Consider the following 21,399-nt stretch of genomic DNA (forward strand, 5'->3'; position numbering starts at 1 on the left):
TCTGTAAATACCCAGACATGTGGTTGTTTCCGTGGTGTAGTGGTCATCACATCCTCTTTACACGCGGAAGGTCCCCGGTTCGATCCCGGTCGGAAGCAGCTTTTTCTTTACCGGAAAACCACTGCTTTTTTGTGCAACAATAATATGTGACAATGGTAGAAAAATATTAGATGTGTGGAAATGGCGAGCGGGGCCCATCGTTCACGTGCTATGATAATGGGAATCCACGGGAAGTTTCCTGCACGGCGGCCGTCGGCGGTGAAAAACGAATGAAATTGGCGTTCTATAACAATAGTTCCTTCGACCAGTTGTTCTAGGGCTTCTGTTATAGTATCTGAAGGTTCTACAATATCATTGCTCCTGTGGTCCATATTCCAGGGGACTGGAAGTTTGGCGCCCTACTTTAATTTCTAACAAATACATGTGCTTAACACTGCACATCCCCGAATGCTACAAAGTAGCTTTTGTTTAAATCTTGAATATATCCTGTAAGTGAGACTATGCGCGGTCGTTTCCGTGGTGTAGTGATTATCACATCCGCCTAACACGCGGAAGGTCCCCGGTTCAATCCCGGGCGGAAACAGCTATTTTCATTGGAAAAACACTGTCTAATTTTTGTGCAACACTGTAGGTGTGAAGAAGTCGAGCGAGGCCCAGCATTCACCTGGTATGATAATGGGCAAACACGGAGAGTTACTCTCACGGCAGCCGACGGTGGTGTAAATCGTGTTATATTCTTGTTCTATAAGAATAGTTCCATTAACAAGTCGTTTTCGTCTGCTGTTTTAGTATCTGAATGTTCTATAATGTCCGCCTCTGTGGTGTAGTGGTTAGTGTGATTAGCTGCCACCCCCGGAGGCCCGGGTTCGATTCCCGGCTCTGCCACGAAATTTGAAAAGTGGTACGAGGGCTGGAACGGGGTTCACTCAGCCTCGGGAGGTCAACTGAGTAGAGGTGGGTTCGATTCCCACCTCAGCCATCCTGGAAGTGGTTTTCCGTGGTTTCCCACTTCTCCTCCAGGCGAATGCCGGGATGGTACCTAACTTAAGGCCACGGCCGCTTCCTTCCCTCTTCCTTGCCTATCCCTTCCAATCTTCCCATCCCTCCACAAGGCCCCTGTTCAGCATAGCAGGTGAGGCCGCCTGGGCGAGGTACTGGTCATACTCCCCAGTTGTATCCCCCGACCAAGAGTCTGAAGCTCCAGGACACTGCCCTTGCGGCGGTAGAGGTGGGATCCCACGTTAAGTCCGAGGGAAAAACCGAACCTGGAGGGTAAACAGATGATGATGATGATGATGTTCTTCAAGCTGTAAAAACGGCATTTTAGACAGACAAACACATTTACACTTGTGCTTAGCACTGCACATCAATGAATGCAACAAAGTTGCTTTAGTGAACAACATGAATGCATTCTGTAAATTGCAAATCAAGCAGTTTTTTGCATTGTGTAATGGTTAGCACATCCGTGTAACCCGTGAAAGGTCCGCGGTTATATGCTGGAAAGTCACATTTTAAATTATAAGTAGTATAATTGGATGGTTCTGGTGCCTCCGCCGCCTCCTCCGCCGCCCGCCTCCTCCGCCGCCTCCTCCGTCGCCGCCGCCGCCCGCGGGAAATTTGAATTTTGGCGGGAAATTTTAATTTTGGCGCGAGATTTGAATTTGTAAACAAAGCCACGTGCTTTTTGAGAGCTGTCATCGACAACAACGCAACGCTAACCTCACTGCTGCCATCTTGACGGGCCTAAACCTCACTAGTGCCAACTTAACCTAACTAGCATGAGGTAAACAAAGCCACGTGTTTTTTGACAGCCACGTGCTTTTTGACAGACAACAACGCATCGCTAACCTCAGTACTGCCATCTTGACGGGCCCAAACCTCAGTAGTGCCAACTTAACCTAACTAGTGCGAGATAAACAAATCCACGTGCTTTTTGACAGCCACGTGCTTTTTGACAGATTTGTAAACAAAGCCACGTGCTTTTTGACAGCTGTCATCGACAACAACGCATCGCTAACCTCAGTACTGCCATCTTGACGGGCCTAAACCTCAGTAGTACCAACTTAACCTAACTAGCGTGTGGTAAACAAAGCCACCTGCTTTTTTGACAGCTGTCATCCGCCATCTTTAAACTACAGAGCGCCGTGCTGCCCTCTTTCATCACCTGTCATCGGCAGTGCTGCCATCTTGACAGACCTAAACCTTAGTGCTACCAACTTAACCTCACTAGCTCGAGATAAACAAATCCACGTGCTTTTTGACAGCCACGTGCTTTTTTGATAGCTGTCATCCGCCATCTTTAATCTATAGAGCACAGTGCTGCCCTCTTTAGCTACTTACCTTTTAAATGTGGTGGCGGATAATTTGAAAAATGCTTTTCGACAAGCAGCCTACTTTAATCCAGAGAGAACAGTGCTGCCCTCTGTGTGGTGGCGGCAAATTGAAAAATTCCACGTGCTCTTGTTTGAAAACAAACTCACGTGCTTTTTTGACAGCTGTCATCTGCCATCTTTAATCTATAGAGCACAGTGCTGCCCTCTTTACTTTGAAATGTGGTGGTGGTAAATTCCACGTGCTCTTGTTTGGAAACAAAGCCACGTGCAGCTGTCATCCGCCATCTTTAATCAACAGAGCACTGTGCTACTATCATGCGGGCAATTTCATCACCTGTCATCCGCCATCTTTAATCCACAGAACACCGTGCTGCCCTCTTTATGGCTACTACCTTAAGCACGTAGTAGCGGACAATTTGAAAAGTTCTGTTAGCTATCATCCGCCATCTTTAATCAAGAGAGCACCGTGCTGCCATCTTTAGCTAGATACCTTTGAAATGTGGTGGCGGCAAATTGAAAAATTCCACGTGCTCTTGTTTGGAAACAAACTCACGTGCTTTTTCGACAGCTACCATCCGCCATCTTTAATCAACAGAGCATAGTCCTGCCCTCTTTAGTTTGAAATGTGATGGCGGCAAATTCCACGTGCTCTTGTTTGGTAAACATAGCCATGTGCTTTTTTGACAGCTGTCATCCGCCATCTTTAATACAGAGAGCACCGTGCTGCCCTCTTTATCGTAGTAGATGTAAATTCGTCACCTGTCATCCGCGGTGCTGCCATCTTTAGCTAGATACCTTTGAAAAGTGGTGGCGGATAATTTAAAAAGAAAAATTCTACAGCAGCCCTCTCTCGACGCTAATTGCATAAGATGGTGGCTATACATGACTCCTTAAGGGTGCTTACGCAAGATGGCTGCTATACACAGGTTCTTATGAGACGCCCTTGGGATGCTTGCGCAAGATGGCAGTTATACATGGCTCCTTATGAGATACCCTAGGGATGCTTGCGCAAGATAGCGGCTGATCTTATGGGACGGCTTAAGGGTCCTTGCACAAGATGGCTTGAGACGCCCTAAGGATGCTTGCGCAAGATGGCGGACACAAGATGGCAGCTATACATAACTCCTTATGAGACGCTTTAAGGGTGCTTGCGCAAGATAGTTGCTACTCTTATGAAGAATGCTAGCTTAGAGGCTAACGTGTCGTGATAGTTCGATTCATTAAATTTAGGGCTTAAATGCAAAATGTTAAATATATCGAAAACGGTGCACCGTAGAGCAAAACGGACAAAATTTTTCTGCCTAATACCTAGCTTCGCAGTATGAGGAACAAGAAAATCATAGTCTAATGATGGGATCAACGGTTCGGTTCCTACTTAGGCCCTTTGGCATTTGCTCTGTTTTAGCTTGTATTGAAGCGAGTCTTCGTAACATGATCAGGTCTAGCTATGGTAGAGAGTATAACGTACCGTGCAGGTTCGATTCATTAAATTTGGAGGCTTAAATGCAAAATGTTAAATATCTCGAAAACGATGCATCGTAGAGCAAAACGGACAAAATTTTTCCGCCTAATACGTAGGTTCGTAGTATCAGGAACAAGAAAAAACATAGTCTAATGATGAGATCAACGGTTCGATTCCTACTTAAGCCCTTTGGCATTCGCAGCTATCTATTTCTACAAGATGGTGGCTGCTCTTATGAGAAACAAGATGCCTTGAGACGTCCTAGGGATGCTTACGCAAGATGGCAGACACAAAATGGTGACTATACATAGCTCCTTATGAGACGGCCTAGGGGTGCTCGCACAAGATGGCGGCTACTCTTATGAAGAAAGCTAGCTTAGAGGCTACTGCGCAAGATAACAGCTGCTGTTATGCATGTGGTGGAGGGCAATTTGAAATTCTATGTGCTTAATCAACAGAGCACCCTGCTGCCCTCTTTAGCTGAAATGTGGTGGTGGATAATTTGAAAAATTCTTTTGACAGCTATCATCTTTAAAAACAATGGCGACTATACATAGGCTGTTAAGGTCTTATCATTCTCCTCCTCCTCCTCCTCCTCCCCCTCCTCCTTCTCTACCTCCTCCTCCGCCTCTTATGTCAAGGCATAGCTTTATATCGAACAAGTTTAAACCTGCATCGCGAAGGCAAGCGTGTGCAGCGATAACATTATTGTGCATGTTTAGACTTTCGAAACATAAGAAGAGTAGAATCAAACGCTGTACTCGATACGACATGTGATCAGAACATTGATTGATGCGTTCAGAAAAACAAAATAAGTGATCAAGACTAGAATCGAACAATGTACTCAATACATCATGTGTTTAGAATATGTCAGGGGATACGCTTGTTCTAAGAAGATCAGATTGAAACATAACAAAACTAGAATAGAACACTGTAATCGATGTTGTTAACTTCAACATGTAATCAGAACATTGATTGATGTGTTCAGAACACAAAATAAGTGATCATGACTAGAATCGAACACTGTACTCGATACAACATGTGATCAGAACATTGATCGATGTGTTCAGAACACGAAATAAGTGATCAAGACTAGAATCGAACACTGTACTCAATACAACATGTGTTTAGAACATGTTAGGGGGTACCCTTGTTCTAAGAAGATCAGAATGAAACATAACAAGACTAGAATCGAACACTGTAATCGATGTTGTTAACCTCAACATATGATCAGAACATTGTTTGATGTGTTCAGAGCAAAAGTACAATTTTGATGATTTGCTTAGTGTAAAATCAAAAACTATGGAAACACACTGTGCACATATCGCGTAGCTAACTCGCTCAGTAAGCAATATTGCAAAACTACAACTTCAATGATTTGCATAGTGTAAAAATCAAAAACACACTGTACCCATACTGCGCAGCTAACTCGCTCGGTAAACGATATAGCCAAAGTATAACTTCAAATTATTTACCTTCCATCATTCGTCTTGTGTGTAAAAATCAGTCGAACAAGTTATCGCATAAACATGGCTGAAAAAAAATCGTGATAGGGTATGGAACCCAGGGGTTACATCTTATCAGAAGGGCAAAAAGGATGAAAGGACTCTTCCTCCTCCTTACCGCACATTCCTTGAAGGGCTAATTGGCTGAAGGGCTAATGGGCTAAAGGGCTAAAGGGCTAATGGGCTAAAGGGCTAATGGGCTAAAGGGCTAAAGGAGCAACAACCTCGTCGATCGCTATCAGCAAGAACGCTTGTACTTTGTTAAGTGTAGAAAATTAATCTTTATTTGTAAATGGTTTCATGTTCAGAACAAGGAATGGAAAATCCCCGAGGTGCGATGAGTTACGTTTTTCGAACTAGTGTTTGGAACACTGAACTTTTCAAGATGATAGCAGAGAGTTTAGCAATGTTCTGTTGTTGGATTTTAAATTCCGCGCTACAACATGCATAAGGTGGTAGCCTTGAGGTTTACCGCCGTAAAGATGGCAAGAGTGAGGTTAACAATGTTCTGTTGTTGGATTTTAAATTCCGCGCTACAACATGCATAAGGTAGAGGCCTTGAGGTTTACCGCCGTAAAGATGGCAAGAGTGAGGTTAACAATGTTCTGCTGTTGGATTTTAAATTCCGCGCTATAACATGCATAAGGTGGCAGCCTTCAGGTTTACCGCCGTAAAGATGGCAGCAGTGAGGTTAGCGACGCTCTATTGTCCTTCAAAGTGAGGTTAGGGTTCGTCAAGAAGACAGCTGTCAAAAAAGCACGTGGCTATGTTTACCAAACAAGAGCACGTGGTCGTGACGTCACGGTCACGTAGTATGTTGCCTCAGCATGTAAAGTTCAATGTCTACACCTACGTAGTTAACACTCTGCTATGTTCACAAGATTTTTTACACATAACTATTCTTTATGCTTTAAGTTCATGCACATAGGCTATGCTAAGATAGCAGTACAAACACATGCGAACTTTGTACATTCTAATGGAATAAGTTTAGTACTGTGTGCATCATGGATACATGATGTGTGCACGCATTTAATCTTGACTATACGTAATGCTGCTGCTTTGTTTACAAGATTTTTATACATTGCTATTCTTTATGCTTTAAGTTCGTGCACGCACAAGCGATACTCGTACGCTCTAGCAGGAGAAGTTTAGTACGATATTCGATACATACATTATCGATAGGTGATGTGTACACGCTTTAGAACATGGCTCATCTTTATGCTTTAAGTTCGTGCACAGGGGTTTGGGATACACAAAAGCGATTGCTACATGCTCTAGCGGAAGAAGTCTAGTACGATAGTCGATGCATGTAAAATCGATAGGTTATGCTAAGATAGCAGCACACTTACATGATTTTAGCACAATCTAGTGGAAAAAGTTTAGTATGATAGTCGTTTCGTGCAAAATCATTAGGTAATGTGTAAACGCTTTGAAACAAGGCTATTCTTTGTACTTTAAGTTCATGTGTATGAGTTATGCTAAGATAGCAGCACAACCTAGCGGAAGAAGTTTTGTACGAGAGTCGATACATGCAAAGTCGATAGGTAATGTGTACACGCTTTGAAACATGGCTATTCTTTGTACCTTAAAGTCATACGTATAGGTTATGCTAAGATAGCAGCACAATCTGGCGGAAGAAGTTCAGGGTGATCTGTACACGCTTTGAAACAAGGCTATTCTTTGTACTTTAAGTTCATGCGTCTTAGTTATGCTTGCGATAGTCGATGCATGTAAAATCGATAGGTTATGCTAAGATAGCAGCACACTTTCACGATTTTAGCACAATCTAGTGGAAGAAGTTTAGTACGAGAGTCGATGCTTGCAAAATCATTAGGTAATGTGTACACGCTTTGAAACAAGGCTATTCTTTGTACTTTAAGTTCATGCGTCTTAGTTATGCTAAGATAGCAGCACAATCTACCTGAAGAAGTTTTGCACGAGAGTCGATACATGCAAAATCGATAGTTGATGCGTACACGCTTTAAAACATGACTATTCATTGTACTTTAAGTTCATGGGTATAGGTTATGCTAAGATAGCAGCACAATCTAGCGGAAGAAATTTAGTACGAGATTCGATGAATGCAAAATCAATGAGTAATGTGCACACGCTTTGAAACATGGCTATTCTTCGTACTTTAAGTTCATGTGTATAAGTTATGCTAAGATAGCAGCACAACCTAGCGGAAGAAGTTTAGTACGATATTTGTTGCATGCAAAGTCGATAGGTAATGTGTACACGCTTTGAAACATGGCTATTCTTTGTACCTTAAGGTCATGCGTATAGGTTACGCTAAGATAGCAGCACAATCTAGCGGAAGAAGTTTAGTACGAGAGTCGATGCTTGCAAAATCGATAGGTAATGTGTACACGTTTTGAGACATAGCTCTTCTTTGTTCTTTAAGTTCATGCGTCTTAGTTATGCTGAGATAGCAGCACAATCTACCTGCAGAAGTTTAGTACGAGAGTCGATACATGCAAATTCGATAGTTGATGTGTACACGCTTTAAAACATGACTATTCATTATACTTTAAGTTCATGGGTATAGGTTATGCTAAGATAGCAGCACAATCTATCGGAAGAAATTTAGTACGATATTTGATGCATGCAAAATCAATAAGTAATGTGTACACGCTTTGAAACATGGCTATTCTTTGTACTTTAAGTTCATGTGTATAAGTTATGCTAAGATAGCAGCACAACCTAGCGGAAGAAGTTTAGTACGATATTTGTTGCATGCAAAGTCGATAGGTAATGTGTACACGCTTTGAAACATGGCTATTCTTTGCACCTTAAGGTCACGCGTATAGGTTATGCTAAGATAGCAGCACAATCTAGCGGAAGAAGTTTAGTACGTGAGTCGATGTGTGCAAAATCGATAGGTGATGTGTACACGCTTTGAAACATGGCTATTCATTGTACTTTGATTTTATGGGTATAGGTTGTGCTAAGATAGCAGCACGATCTAGCGGATGAAGTTTAGTTCGATGGTCGATGCATGTAAAATCGATAGGTCATGTGTACACGCTTTGAAACATAGCAATTCATACTGCTGCTCTGTTCCCAAGACTTTTAAGCATAGCTAACCCTAATACTGCTCTTAACGACGTCGAGCTAAGGATTGATTACGTGACCGTGACGTCACGACCACGTGCTCTTGTTTGGTAAACATAGCCACGTGCTTTTTTGACAGCTGTCTTCTTGACGAACCCTAACCTCACTTTGAAGGACAATAGAGCGTCGCTAACCTCACTGCTGCCATCTTTACGGCGGTAAACCTGAAGGCTGCCACCTTATGCATGTTATAGCGCGGAATTTAAAATCCAACAGCAGAACATTGTTAACCTCACTCTTGCCATCTTTACGGCGGTAAACCTCAAGGCTGCTACCTTATGCATGTTGTAGCGCGGAATTTAAAATCCAACAACAGAACATTGTTAACCTCACTCTTGCCATCTTTACGGCGGTAAACCTCAAGGCTACCACCTTATGCATGTTGTAGCGCGGAATTTAAAATCCAACAACAGAACATTGCTAAACTCTCTGCTATCATCTTGAAAAGTTCAGTGTTCCAAACACTAGTTCGAAAAACGTAACTCATCGCACCTCGGGGATTTTCCATTCCTTGTTCTGAACATGAAACCATTTACAAATAAAGATTAATTTTCTACACTTAACAAAGTACAAGCGTTCTTGCTGATAGCGATCGACGAGGTTGTTGCTCCTTTAGCCCTTTAGCCCATTAGCCCTTTAGCCCATTAGCCCTTTAGCCCTTTAGCCCATTAGCCCTTCAGCCAATTAGCCCTTCAAGGAATGTGCGGTAAGGAGGAGGAAGAGTCCTTTCATCCTTTTTGCCCTTCTGATAAGATGTAACCCCTGGGTTCCATACCCTATCACGATTTTTTTTCAGCCATGTTTATGCGATAACTTGTTCGACTGATTTTTACACACAAGACGAATGATGGAAGGTAAATAATTTGAAGTTATACTTTGGCTATATCGTTTACCGAGCGAGTTAGCTGCGCAGTATGGGTACAGTGTGTTTTTGATTTTTACACTATGCAAATCATTGAAGTTGTAGTTTTGCAATATTGCTTACTGAGCGAGTTAGCTACGCGATATGTGCACAGTGTGTTTCCATAGTTTTTGATTTTACACTAAGCAAATCATCAAAATTGTACTTTTGCTCTGAACACATCAAACAATGTTCTGATCATATGTTGAGGTTAACAACATCGATTACAGTGTTCGATTCTAGTCTTGTTATGTTTCATTCTGATCTTCTTAGAACAAGGGTACCCCCTAACATGTTCTAAACACATGTTGTATTGAGTACAGTGTTCGATTCTAGTCTTGATCACTTATTTCGTGTTCTGAACACATCGATCAATGTTCTGATCACATGTTGTATCGAGTACAGTGTTCGATTCTAGTCATGATCACTTATTTTGTGTTCTGAACACATCAATCAATGTTCTGATTACATGTTGAAGTTAACAACATCGATTACAGTGTTCTATTCTAGTTTTGTTATGTTTCAATCTGATCTTCTTAGAACAAGCGTATCCCCTGACATATTCTAAACACATGATGTATTGAGTACATTGTTCGATTCTAGTCTTGATCACTTATTTTGTTTTTCTGAACGCATCAATCAATGTTCTGATCACATGTCGTATCGAGTACAGCGTTTGATTCTACTCTTCTTATGTTTCGAAAGTCTAAACATGCACAATAATGTTATCGCTGCACACGCTTGCCTTCGCGATGCAGGTTTAAACTTGTTCGATATAAAGCTATGCCTTGACATAAGAGGCGGAGGAGGAGGTAGAGAAGGAGGAGGGGGAGGAGGAGGAGGAGGAGGAGAATGATAAGACCTTAACAGCCTATGTATAGTCGCCATTGTTTTTAAAGATGATAGCTGTCAAAAGAATTTTTCAAATTATCCACCACCACATTTCAGCTAAAGAGGGCAGCAGGGTGCTCTGTTGATTAAGCACATAGAATTTCAAATTGCCCTCCACCACATGCATAACAGCAGCTGTTATCTTGCGCAGTAGCCTCTAAGCTAGCTTTCTTCATAAGAGTAGCCGCCATCTTGTGCGAGCACCCCTAGGCCGTCTCATAAGGAGCTATGTATAGTCACCATTTTGTGTCTGCCATCTTGCGTAAGCATCCCTAGGACGTCTCAAGGCATCTTGTTTCTCATAAGAGCAGCCACCATCTTGTAGAAATAGATAGCTGCGAATGCCAAAGGGCTTAAGTAGGAATCGAACCGTTGATCTCATCATTAGACTATGTTTTTTCTTGTTCCTGATACTACGAACCTACGTATTAGGCGGAAAAATTTTGTCCGTTTTGCTCTACGATGCATCGTTTTCGAGATATTTAACATTTTGCATTTAAGCCTCCAAATTTAATGAATCGAACCTGCACGGTACGTTATACTCTCTACCATAGCTAGACCTGATCAAGTTACGAAGACTCGCTTCAATACAAGCTAAAACAGAGCAAATGCCAAAGGGCCTAAGTAGGAACCGAACCGTTGATCCCATCATTAGACTATGATTTTCTTGTTCCTCATACTGCGAAGCTAGGTATTAGGCAGAAAAATTTTGTCCGTTTTGCTCTACGGTGCACCGTTTTCGATATATTTAACATTTTGCATTTAAGCCCTAAATTTAATGAATCGAACTATCACGACACGTTAGCCTCTAAGCTAGCATTCTTCATAAGAGTAGCAACTATCTTGCGCAAGCACCCTTAAAGCGTCTCATAAGGAGTTATGTATAGCTGCCATCTTGTGTCCGCCATCTTGCGCAAGCATCCTTAGGGCGTCTCAAGCCATCTTGTGCAAGGACCCTTAAGCCGTCCCATAAGATCAGCCGCTATCTTGCGCAAGCATCCCTAGGGTATCTCATAAGGAGCCATGTATAACTGCCATCTTGCGCAAGCATCCCAAGGGCTTCTCATAAGAACCTGTGTATAGCAGCCATCTTGCGTAAGCACCCTTAAGGAGTCATGTATAGCCACCATCTTATGCAATTAGCGTCGAGAGAGGGCTGCTGTAGAATTTTTCTTTTTAAATTATCCGCCACCACTTTTCAAAGGTATCTAGCTAAAGATGGCAGCACCGCGGATGACAGGTGACGAATTTACATCTACTACGATAAAGAGGGCAGCACGGTGCTCTCTGTATTAAAGATGGCGGATGACAGCTGTCAAAAAAGCACATGGCTATGTTTACCAAACAAGAGCACGTGGAATTTGCCGCCATCACATTTCAAACTAAAGAGGGCAGGACTATGCTCTGTTGATTAAAGATGGCGGATGGTAGCTGTCGAAAAAGCACGTGAGTTTGTTTCCAAACAAGAGCACGTGGAATTTTTCAATTTGCCGCCACCACATTTCAAAGGTATCTAGCTAAAGATGGCAGCACGGTGCTCTCTTGATTAAAGATGGCGGATGATAGCTAACAGAACTTTTCAAATTGTCCGCTACTACGTGCTTAAGGTAGTAGCCATAAAGAGGGCAGCACGGTGTTCTGTGGATTAAAGATGGCGGATGACAGGTGATGAAATTGCCCGCATGATAGTAGCACAGTGCTCTGTTGATTAAAGATGGCGGATGACAGCTGCACGTGGCTTTGTTTCCAAACAAGAGCACGTGGAATTTACCACCACCACATTTCAAAGTAAAGAGGGCAGCACTGTGCTCTATAGATTAAAGACGGCAGATGACAGCTGTCAAAAAAGCACGTCAGTTTGTTTTCAAACAAGAGCACGTGGAATTTTTCAATTTGCCGCCACCACATAGAGGGCAGCACTGTTCTCTCTGGATTAAAGATGGCTGCTTGTCGAAAAGCATTTTTCAAATTATCCGCCACCACATTTCAAAGGTAAGTAGCTAAAGAGGGCAGCACTGTGCTCTATAGATTAAAGATGGCGGATGACAGCTATCAAAAAAGCACGTGGCTGTCAAAAAGCACGTGGATTTGTTTATCTCGAGCTAGTGAGGTTAAGTTGGTAGCACTAAGGTTTAGGTCTGTCAAGATGGCAGCACTGCCGATGACAGGTGATGAAAGAGGGCACCACGGTGCTCTGTAGTTTAAAGATGGCGGATGACAGCTGTCAAAAAAGCACGTGGCTGTCAAAAAGCACGTGGCTTTGTTTACCACACGCTAGTTAGGTTAAGTTGGTACTACTGAGGTTTAGGCCCGTCAAGATGGCAGTACTGAGGTTAGCGATGCGTTGTTGTCGATGACAGCTGTCAAAAAGCACGTGGCTTTGTTTACAAATCTGTCAAAAAGCACGTGGCTGTCAAAAAGCACGTGGATTTGTTTATCTCGCACTAGTTAGGTTAAGTTGGCACTACTGAGGTTTAGGCCCGTCAAGATGGCAGTACTGAGGTTAGCGATGCGTTGTTGTCTGTCAAAAAGCACGTGGCTGTCAAAAAACACGTGGCTTTGTTTACCTCATGCTAGTTAGGTTAAGTTGGCACTAGTGAGGTTTAGGCCCGTCAAGATGGCAGTACCGAGGTTAGCGATGCGTTGTTGTCTGTCAAAAAGCACGTGGCTGTCAAAAAACACGTGGCTTTGTTTACCTCACGCTAGTTAGGTTAAGTTGGTACTAGTGAGGTTTAGGCCCGTCAAGATGGCAGCAGTGAGGTTAGCGATGCGTTGTTGTCGATGACAGCTGTCAAAAAGCACGTGGCTTTGTTTACAAATTCAAATCTCGCGCCAAAATTCAAATTTCCCGCCAAAATTCAAATTTCCCGCGGGCGGCGGCGGCGGCGGAGGAGGCGGGCGGCAGAGGATGCGGCGGAGGCGCCAGAACCATCCAATTATACTACTATTATATATTCTGAAACACAGATAGGTCTTATGGCGTCAATGGAAGATTAAAAGGCTAGGACTGTGAATAAAGCAGGCGGAAAAGTAGTAATCAACACGAAATTTTCATCAGGGTTCCGACATTGTCTAGATCTCACTAGCTCCCATTTTTAAAATTCCAGGTCGCCGGAAATTTCGAGCATTAATTTAATGTGCAGTACATACGTTCCACAGACATGAAAGTTTACACGTTCGCTTAACGCTGCACATCAAAAAATGCTAAAAACTGGCTTTAGTTTGCAGATGGAATATATTCTGTAAATGCCAAGATATGCGGTTGTTTCCGTGGTGTAGTGGTTATCACATCCGCCTCACACGCGGAAGGTCCCCGGTTCGATACCGGGCGGAAACAGCTTATTTACATTGGAAAACCGCTGTCTGATTTTTGTGCATCACTGACAGGCGACAATGGGAGAAAACTGTTAGGAGTGTGAAGAAGGCGAGCGTGGTGTAGCATTCACGTGGTATCATACTGGTGAAAAACGGGAAATTACTTTCACGGCTCCCGACATTGGCGTAAAACGTTTGAAATTGGCGTACTATAACAATAGTTCTTAACAAGTTGTTCTACAGCCGCTGTTACAGTTTCTGAAATTTCTGGAATTTAATTTCTGCCTACTATCCATGGGTACATACTGCAAGGCGCAAGTACAACTTGCACGACCATATGCTGCTATGTTTTTGATGTTGAGCCAGATGAACTCCTAAAGCCTGTGGTTTTGTGATGGGGAGCGCCCACGATAAATAAACGGTGGTTGGTACGCGTGGATGTTGACAATGTGGAAGGTCTACCTTTGGTTGTATTGCTGTTTTGGCTTATGTTATGTACAGTATATATGAAAATGTAGGCGTCATTGGTATATGTCTTTAAATGACTGTAAAGTTTAGGATTGTCCATAAAACTACTTTTGTCTAGAATATTTATCCATTTATACAAGTGAAAAGTAATTTGTTGCCTGAGGGAAACAGTTTGCAGTAGAGGGTTATGAAGTTGTTTTTCGACTGTCGTTATATGTGTTTAATCTAGGTCTTACTAACTCCTCTGGTACAAATTCCAGGCCACCGGAAATTTCGCGCTTTAATTTAGTGTGGAGCACAGACGTACCACAGACATAAAGTTTACACCTTTGCTTATCACAGCACATCAAGGAATGCCACACACTGGCTTTGGTTATCAGCTTGAATGTATTCTGTAAATGCCCAGATATGTGGTTGTTTCCGTGGTGTAGTGGTTATAACATCCGCTTTACACGCGGATGGTCCCCGGTGCGACCCCGGGCGGAAGCAGCTCTTTTTTACAGGAAAACCACTGCTTTTTTGTGCAAAAATAATATGTGACAATGGTAGAAAAATATTAGATGTGTGGAAATGGCGAGCGGGGCCCATCGTTTACGTGCTATGATAATGGGAGTTCAAGGGAAGTTTCCTGCACAGTGGCCGTCGGCGGTGAAAAACGAATGAAATTGGCGTTCTATAACAATAGTTCCTTCGACCATTTGTTCTAGGGCTTCTGTTATAGTATCTGAAGGTTCTACAATATCATTGCTCCTGTGGTCCATATTCCAGGGCACTGGAAGTTTGGCGCCCTACTTTAATTTCTAACAAATACATGTGCTTAACACTGCACATCCCCGAATGCTACAAAGTAGCTTTTGTTTAAATATTGAATATATCCTGTAAGTGAGACTACGCCCGGTCGTTTCCGTGGTGTAGTGGTTATCACATGCGCCTAACACGCGGAAGGTCCCCGGTTCAATCCCGGGCGGAAACAGCTATTTTCATTGGAAAAACACTCTCTAATTTTTGTGCAACACTGTAGGTGTGAAGAAGGCGAGCGAGGCCCAGCGTTCACCTGGTATGATAATGGGCAAACACGGAGAGTTGCTCTCACGGCAGCCGACGGTGGTGTAAATCGTGTTATATTCTTGTTCTATAAGAATAGTTCCATTAACAAATCGTTTTCGTCTGCTGCTTTAGTATCTGAATGTTCTATAATGTATTTGCTCCTCCGGTCCTTATTCCATGGCACTGGATATAAAGCGACCTACTTCAAGCTGTAAAAAAGGCATTTTAGACAGACAAACACATTTACACTTGTGCTTAGCACTGCACATCAATGAATGCAACAAAGTTGCTTTAGTGAACAACATGAGTGCATTCTGTAAATTGGAAATCAAGCAGTTTTTTTGCATTGTGTAATGGTTAGCACATCCGTGTAACCCGTGGAAGGTCCGCGGTTATATGCTGGGCGGGGTGAACTAATTTCATATTGGAAAGTCACATTTTAAATTATATATTCTGAAACACAGATAGGTCTTATGGCGGCAATGGAAGATTAAAAGGCTAGGAGTGTGAATAAAGCAGGCGGGAAAGTAGTAATCCACGCGAAATTTTCATCAGGGTTCCGACATTGTCTAGATCTCACTAGCTCCCATTTTTAAAATTCCAGGTCGCCGGAAATTTCGAGCATTAATTTAATGTGCAGTACATACGTTCCACAGACATGAAAGTTTACACGTTCGCTTAACGCTGCACATCAAAAAATGCTAAAAACTGGCTTTAGTTTGCAGATGGAATATATTCTGTAAATGCCAAGACATGCGGTTGTTTCGGTGGTGTAGTGGTTATCACATCCGCCTCACATGCGGAAGGTCCCCGGTTCGATTCCGGGCGGAAACAGCTTATTTACATTGGAAAACCGCTGTCTGATTTTTATGCATCACTGATAGGCGGTAATGGGAGAAAAATGCTAGGAGTGTGAAGAAGGCGAGCGTGGTGTAGCATTCCCGTGGTATCATACTGGTGAAAAGCGGGAAATTACTTTCACGTCTCCCGACATTGGCGTAAAACGTTTGAAATTGGCGTACTATAACAATAGTTCTTAACAAGTTGTTCTACAGCCGCTGTTACAGTTTCTGAAATTCATCATCATCATCATCTGTTTACCCTCCAGGGTCGGCTTTTCCCTCGGACACAGCGAGGGATCCCACCTCTACCGCCTCAAGGGCAGTGTCCTGGAGCTTCAGACTCTTGATCGGGGATACAACTGGGGAGAATGACCAGTACCTCGCCCAGGCGGCCTCACCTGCTATGCTGAACAGGGGCCTTGTGGAGGGATGGGAAGGAAGCGGCCGTGGCCTTATGTTAGGTACCATCCCGGCATTCGCCTGGAGGAGAAGTGGGAAACCACGGAAAACCACTTCCAGGATGGCTGAGGTGAGAATCGAACCCACCTCTACTCAGTTGACCTCCCGAGGCTGAGTGGACCCCGTTCCAGCCCTCATACCACTTTTCAAATTTCGTGGCAGAGCCGGGAATCGAACACGGGCCTCCGGGGGTGGCAGCTAATCACGCTAACCACTACACCACAGAGGCGGACCAGTTTCTGAAATTTCTGGAATTTAATTCCTGCCTACTATCCATGGGTACATACTGCAAGGCGCAAGTACAACTCGCACGACCATATGTTGCTATGTCTTTGATGTTGAGCCAGATGTACTCCTAAAGCCTGTGGTTTTGTGATGGGGAGCGCCCACGATAAATAAACGGTGGTTGGTACGCGTGGATGTTGACAATGTGGAAGGTCTACCTTTGGTTGTATTCAACGAGCTAGAATAACATAGAGAGGCGGAAGCGCTGCCTGGGTGAAGCTAATGGAACGAACGTCCGCCATGTTTCCTGTTGTCACAGAAGCAAGGGGGCATGGCCTTTAAATGACGAAAAGTGTAGAAAATACGAATTTTAGAATCACTGGGGGAGAATTAAATACCGTTGCCGAAAGCTGGAAGCATTAAAGCGAATACCGCCACTTCATCATATTGCGGCACGAGGCCAACATCACGATCAGTTGATTGTAGGGTAGTTCGAAATCATCGCACAGTGACATACGAATAGGCCTCGAAATCGGAACAAGAGCGTTTCCCTGCTTGGCTGTTGTGGTTAAGCGTAAATTAGAATAAAAACGATGGACATAAATATTTATGACAGGAAGCCTTAAAATCATAGGGATCTACAATAGGTTACAACCTCATTCTGTTCATATTTTTAAAATTATTGCATCCTCATGAGTACTGTGTTCCTTTCTTAATCTGTTTACCCTGTTTATCCTTGGTTTTTCCTACGGACTCAGCGACGGATCCCACTTCTACCACCTCAACGACAGTGTTCTGGAGCGTGAGACATTGGGTCGGGGGATACAACTGTGAGGGAGGGCTGTACCTGCTATGCTGAACAGGGGCCTTGTGGGGGGGAGAAGGAAGCGGCCGTGGCCTTAAGTTGGGTACCATCCCGGCATTTGCCTGGAGGAGAAGTGGGAAACCACGGAAAATCACTTCGAGGATGGCTGAGGTGGGAGTCGAACTCACTTCTATTCAGTTGACCTCCTCAGGCTGATAGAATCCCGTTCCAGCCCTCGTGCCCCTTTTCAAATTTTGTGGCGGAGTCGGGAATCGAACCCGGGCTTCCAGGGGTGGCAGCTGCTCACGCTAACCAGTACACCACAGAGGCGGCCCATGAATACTTTACCACAATAATCGTTTAGTGTAATTATTTATTATAATATAGGGGGGATATCATGTTTTCCCATTACCATATCATACTGGGATTACTAGCTGAAAGGTAAGCTTGAAAGTTGTCCATTATGAAGTGTGGCATAGTTTTAAAAACCAAGGCAACAGACATCTACAATAAAGGCTGTATACATTTCAAAAATAGCAGTAAAATATACTGTATTTACCATACTTGGTGTACTTTTGAACGAAATAAGTGGTTTTTTTTTTTTGTTTTTTTTTTGTGGTTTCGTTTTCTTGGTGGTGGGCGCTCCATTTCCTTTATTTGTAAATGAAAATTAAATAGGGCTGGAAATGTACAGAGCATAAGCAACTGAATTGAGTGGGATACCATTTTTGTCTTTTCGCCCTCACAACGCATTGTTCCGTTAATTCCTCGTTCTTTAAACGAAATCTGAAGCAAAATTCGATAAACAATTACCGTGGCTATCCGTACTTTCGCTAAGTAGATAATAAAATGGATTTAATTACAAACAGAAATTACAAAAAGGAATCTCGGCTATAATTCAGTAATACTTACTTAAAGTACGATATATCCTTGGTTTTATTACTCCGATTAGTACAACCATACGCTGAGCTTACGGCTGGCATTCTTGAAAGCGAGAATCTATGTTTTCACTTCTTAAAACTTAGGGAATCAAATTGGCATGCACGATCTCCCTGTCACCTCAACATATGCTCTCGCGCCAATTCACTTTGTTTTGACAACCGTTAACATGGCTGCCCCTTATCAACTTGCTTCAAGCTGGGAGCGCTGATGACAGGCATACAGCCCCTCTATGTTATTCTAGCTCGTTGGTTGTATTGCTGTTTTGGCTTATGTTATGTACAGTATATATGAAAATGTAGGCATCACTGGTATATGTCTTTAAATGACTGTAAAGTTTAGGATTGTCCATAAAACTACTTCTGTCTAGAATATTTATCCATTTATACAAGTGAAAAGTAATTTGTTGCCTGAGGGAAACAGTTTGCAGTAGAGGGTTATGAAGTTGTTTTTCGACTGTCGTTATATGTGTTTAATCTAGGTCTTACTAGCTCCTCTGGTACAAATTCCAGGCCACCGGAAATTTCGCGCTTTAATTGAGTGTGGAGCACAGACGTTCCACAGACATAAAGTTTACACCTTTGCTTATCACAGCACATCAAGGAATGCCACACACTGGCTTTGGTTTTCAGCTTAGATGTATTCTGTAAATGCCCAGACATGTGCTTGTTTCCGTGGTGTAGTGGTTATCACATCCGCTTTACACGCGGAAGTCCCCGGTTCGATCCCGGGTGGAAGCAGCTCTTTTTTACAGGAAAACCACTGCTTTTTTGTGCAAAAATAATATGTGACAATGGTAGAAAAATATTAGATGTGTGGAAATAGCGAGCGGGGCCCATCGTTCACGTGCTATGGTAATGGGAATTCACGGGAAGTGTCCTGCACGGCGGCCGTCGGCGGTGAAAAACGAATGAAATTGGCGTTCTATAACAATAGTTCCTTCGACCAGTTGTTCTAGGGCTTCTGTTATAGTATCTGAAAGTTCTACAATATCATTGCTCCTGTGGTCCATATTCCAGGGCACTGGAAGTTTGGCGCCCTACTTTAATTTCTAACAAATACATGTGCTTAACACTGCACATCCCTGAATGCTACAAAGTAGCTTTTGTTTAAATCTTGAATATATCCTGTAAGTGAGACTATGCGCGGTCGTTTCCGTGGTGTACTGGTTATCACATCCGCCTAACACGCGGAAGGTCCCCGTTTAAATCCCGGGCGGAAACAGCTATTTTCATTGGAAAAAACACCGTCTAATTTTTGTGCAACACTGTAGGTGTGAAGAAGGCGAGCGAGGCCCAGCATTCACCTGGTATGATAATGGGCAAACACGGAGAGTTACTCTCACGGCACCCGACGGTGGTGTAAATCGTGTTATATTCTTTTTCTATAAGAACAGTTCCATTAACAAGTCGTTTTCGTCTGCTGTTTTAGTATCTGAATGTTCTATAATGTATTTGCTCCTCCGGTCCTTATTCCATGGCACTGGGTATAACGCGACCTACATCAAGCTGTAAAAAAGGCATTTTAGACAGACAAACACATTTACACTTGTGCTTAGCACTGCACATCAATGAATGCAACAAAGTTGCTTTAGTGAACAACATGAATGCATTCTGTAAATTGCAAATCAAGCTGTTTTTTGCATTGTGTAATGGTTAGCACATCCGTGTAACCCGTGGAAGGTCCGCGGTTATATGCTGGGCGTGGTGAACTAATTTCATATTGGAAAGTCACATTTTAAATTATATATTCTGAAACACAGATAGGTCTTATGGCGGCAATGGAAGATTAAAAGGCTAGGAGTGTGAATAAAGCAGGCGGGAAAGTAGTAATCCACGCGAAATTTTCATCAGGGTTCCGACATTGTCTAGATCTCACTAGCTCCCATTTTTAAAATTCCAGGTCGCCGGAAATTTCGAGCATTAATTTAATGTGCAGTACATACGTTTCACAGACATGAAAGGTACACGTTCGCTTAACGCTGCACATAAAAGAATGCTAAAAACTGGCTTTAGTTTGCAGATGGAATATATTATGTAAATGCCAAGACATGCGGTAGTTTCCGTGGTGTAGTGGTTATCACATCCGCCTCACACGCGGAAGGTCCCCTGTTCGATACCGGGCGGAAACAGCTTATTTACATTGGAAAACCGCTGTCTGATTTTTGTGCATCACTGATAGGCGACAATGGGAGAAAAATGCTAGGAGTGTGAAGAAGGCGAGCGTGGTGTAGCATTCACGTGGTATCATACAGTGGAAAAGCGGCAAATTACTTTCACGGCTCCCGACATTGGAGTAAAACGTTTGAAATTGGCGTCCTACAACAATAGTTCTTAACAAGTTGTTCTACGGCCGCTGTTACAGTTTCTGACATTTCTGGAATTTAATTCCTGCCTACTATCCTAAAGCCTGTAGTTTTGTGATGGGGAGCACCCACGATAAATAAACGGTGGTTGGTACGCGTGGATGTTGACAATGTGGAAGGTCTACCTTTGGTTGTATTGCTGTTTCGGCTTATGTTATGTACAGTATATATGAAAATGTAGGCGTCACTGGTATATGTCTTTAAATGACTGTAAAGTTTAGGATTGTCCATAAAACTACTTCTGTCTAGAATATTTATCCATTTATACAAGTGAAAAGTAATTTGTTGCCTGAGGGAAACAGTTTGCAGTAGAGGGTTATGAAGTTGTTTTTCGACTGTCGTTATATGTGTTTAATCTAGGTCTTACTAGCTCCTCTGGTACAAATTCCAGGCCACCGGAAATTTCGCGCTTTAATTTAGTGTGGAGCACAGACGTTCCACAGACATAAAGTTTACACCTTTGCTTATCACAGCACATCAAGGAATGCCACACACTGGCTTTGGTTTTCAGCTTGAATGTATTCTGTAAATACCCAGACATGTGGTTGTTTCCGTGGTGTAGTGGTTATCACATCCGCTTTACACGCGGAAGGTCCCCGGTTCGGTCCCGGGCGGAAGCAGCTTTTTCCTTACCGGAAAACCACTGCTTTTTTGTGCAACAATTATATGTGACAATGGTAGAAAAATATTAGATGTGTGGAAATGGCGAGCGGGGCCATCGTTCACGT

The 21,399-nt window shown here is 43.0% G+C and overlaps 9 non-coding genes across 9 annotated transcripts; all 9 read left to right on the forward strand.

The window, feature by feature from the left end:
* Positions 1-25: 25 nt before the first annotated feature.
* TRNAV-UAC (transfer RNA valine (anticodon AAC)) lies at positions 26-98 on the forward strand. The gene has a single exon. It is a non-coding gene; the product is annotated as a tRNA-Val (tRNA).
* Positions 99-510: 412 nt separating this feature from the next.
* TRNAV-AAC (transfer RNA valine (anticodon AAC)) lies at positions 511-583 on the forward strand. The gene has a single exon. It is a non-coding gene; the product is annotated as a tRNA-Val (tRNA).
* Positions 584-13,470: 12,887 nt separating this feature from the next.
* Positions 13,471-13,543, forward strand: TRNAV-CAC (transfer RNA valine (anticodon CAC)). The gene has a single exon. It is a non-coding gene; the product is annotated as a tRNA-Val (tRNA).
* Positions 13,544-14,889: 1,346 nt separating this feature from the next.
* Positions 14,890-14,962, forward strand: TRNAV-AAC (transfer RNA valine (anticodon AAC)). The gene has a single exon. It is a non-coding gene; the product is annotated as a tRNA-Val (tRNA).
* An 835-nt stretch (positions 14,963-15,797) lies between these two features.
* On the forward strand, positions 15,798-15,870 carry TRNAV-CAC (transfer RNA valine (anticodon CAC)). The gene has a single exon. It is a non-coding gene; the product is annotated as a tRNA-Val (tRNA).
* A 3,104-nt stretch (positions 15,871-18,974) lies between these two features.
* TRNAV-UAC (transfer RNA valine (anticodon UAC)) lies at positions 18,975-19,046 on the forward strand. The gene has a single exon. It is a non-coding gene; the product is annotated as a tRNA-Val (tRNA).
* A 411-nt stretch (positions 19,047-19,457) lies between these two features.
* TRNAV-AAC (transfer RNA valine (anticodon AAC)) lies at positions 19,458-19,530 on the forward strand. Its single transcript has one exon. It is a non-coding gene; the product is annotated as a tRNA-Val (tRNA).
* Positions 19,531-20,364: 834 nt separating this feature from the next.
* On the forward strand, positions 20,365-20,437 carry TRNAV-CAC (transfer RNA valine (anticodon CAC)). The gene has a single exon. It is a non-coding gene; the product is annotated as a tRNA-Val (tRNA).
* A 781-nt stretch (positions 20,438-21,218) lies between these two features.
* On the forward strand, positions 21,219-21,291 carry TRNAV-UAC (transfer RNA valine (anticodon AAC)). Its single transcript has one exon. It is a non-coding gene; the product is annotated as a tRNA-Val (tRNA).
* The last annotated feature ends 108 nt before the right edge of the window (positions 21,292-21,399 follow it).

Source organism: Anabrus simplex, chromosome 3 (assembly GCF_040414725.1).
Source record: "Anabrus simplex isolate iqAnaSimp1 chromosome 3, ASM4041472v1, whole genome shotgun sequence".
NCBI classification, from domain to species: domain Eukaryota; kingdom Metazoa; phylum Arthropoda; class Insecta; order Orthoptera; family Tettigoniidae; genus Anabrus; species Anabrus simplex.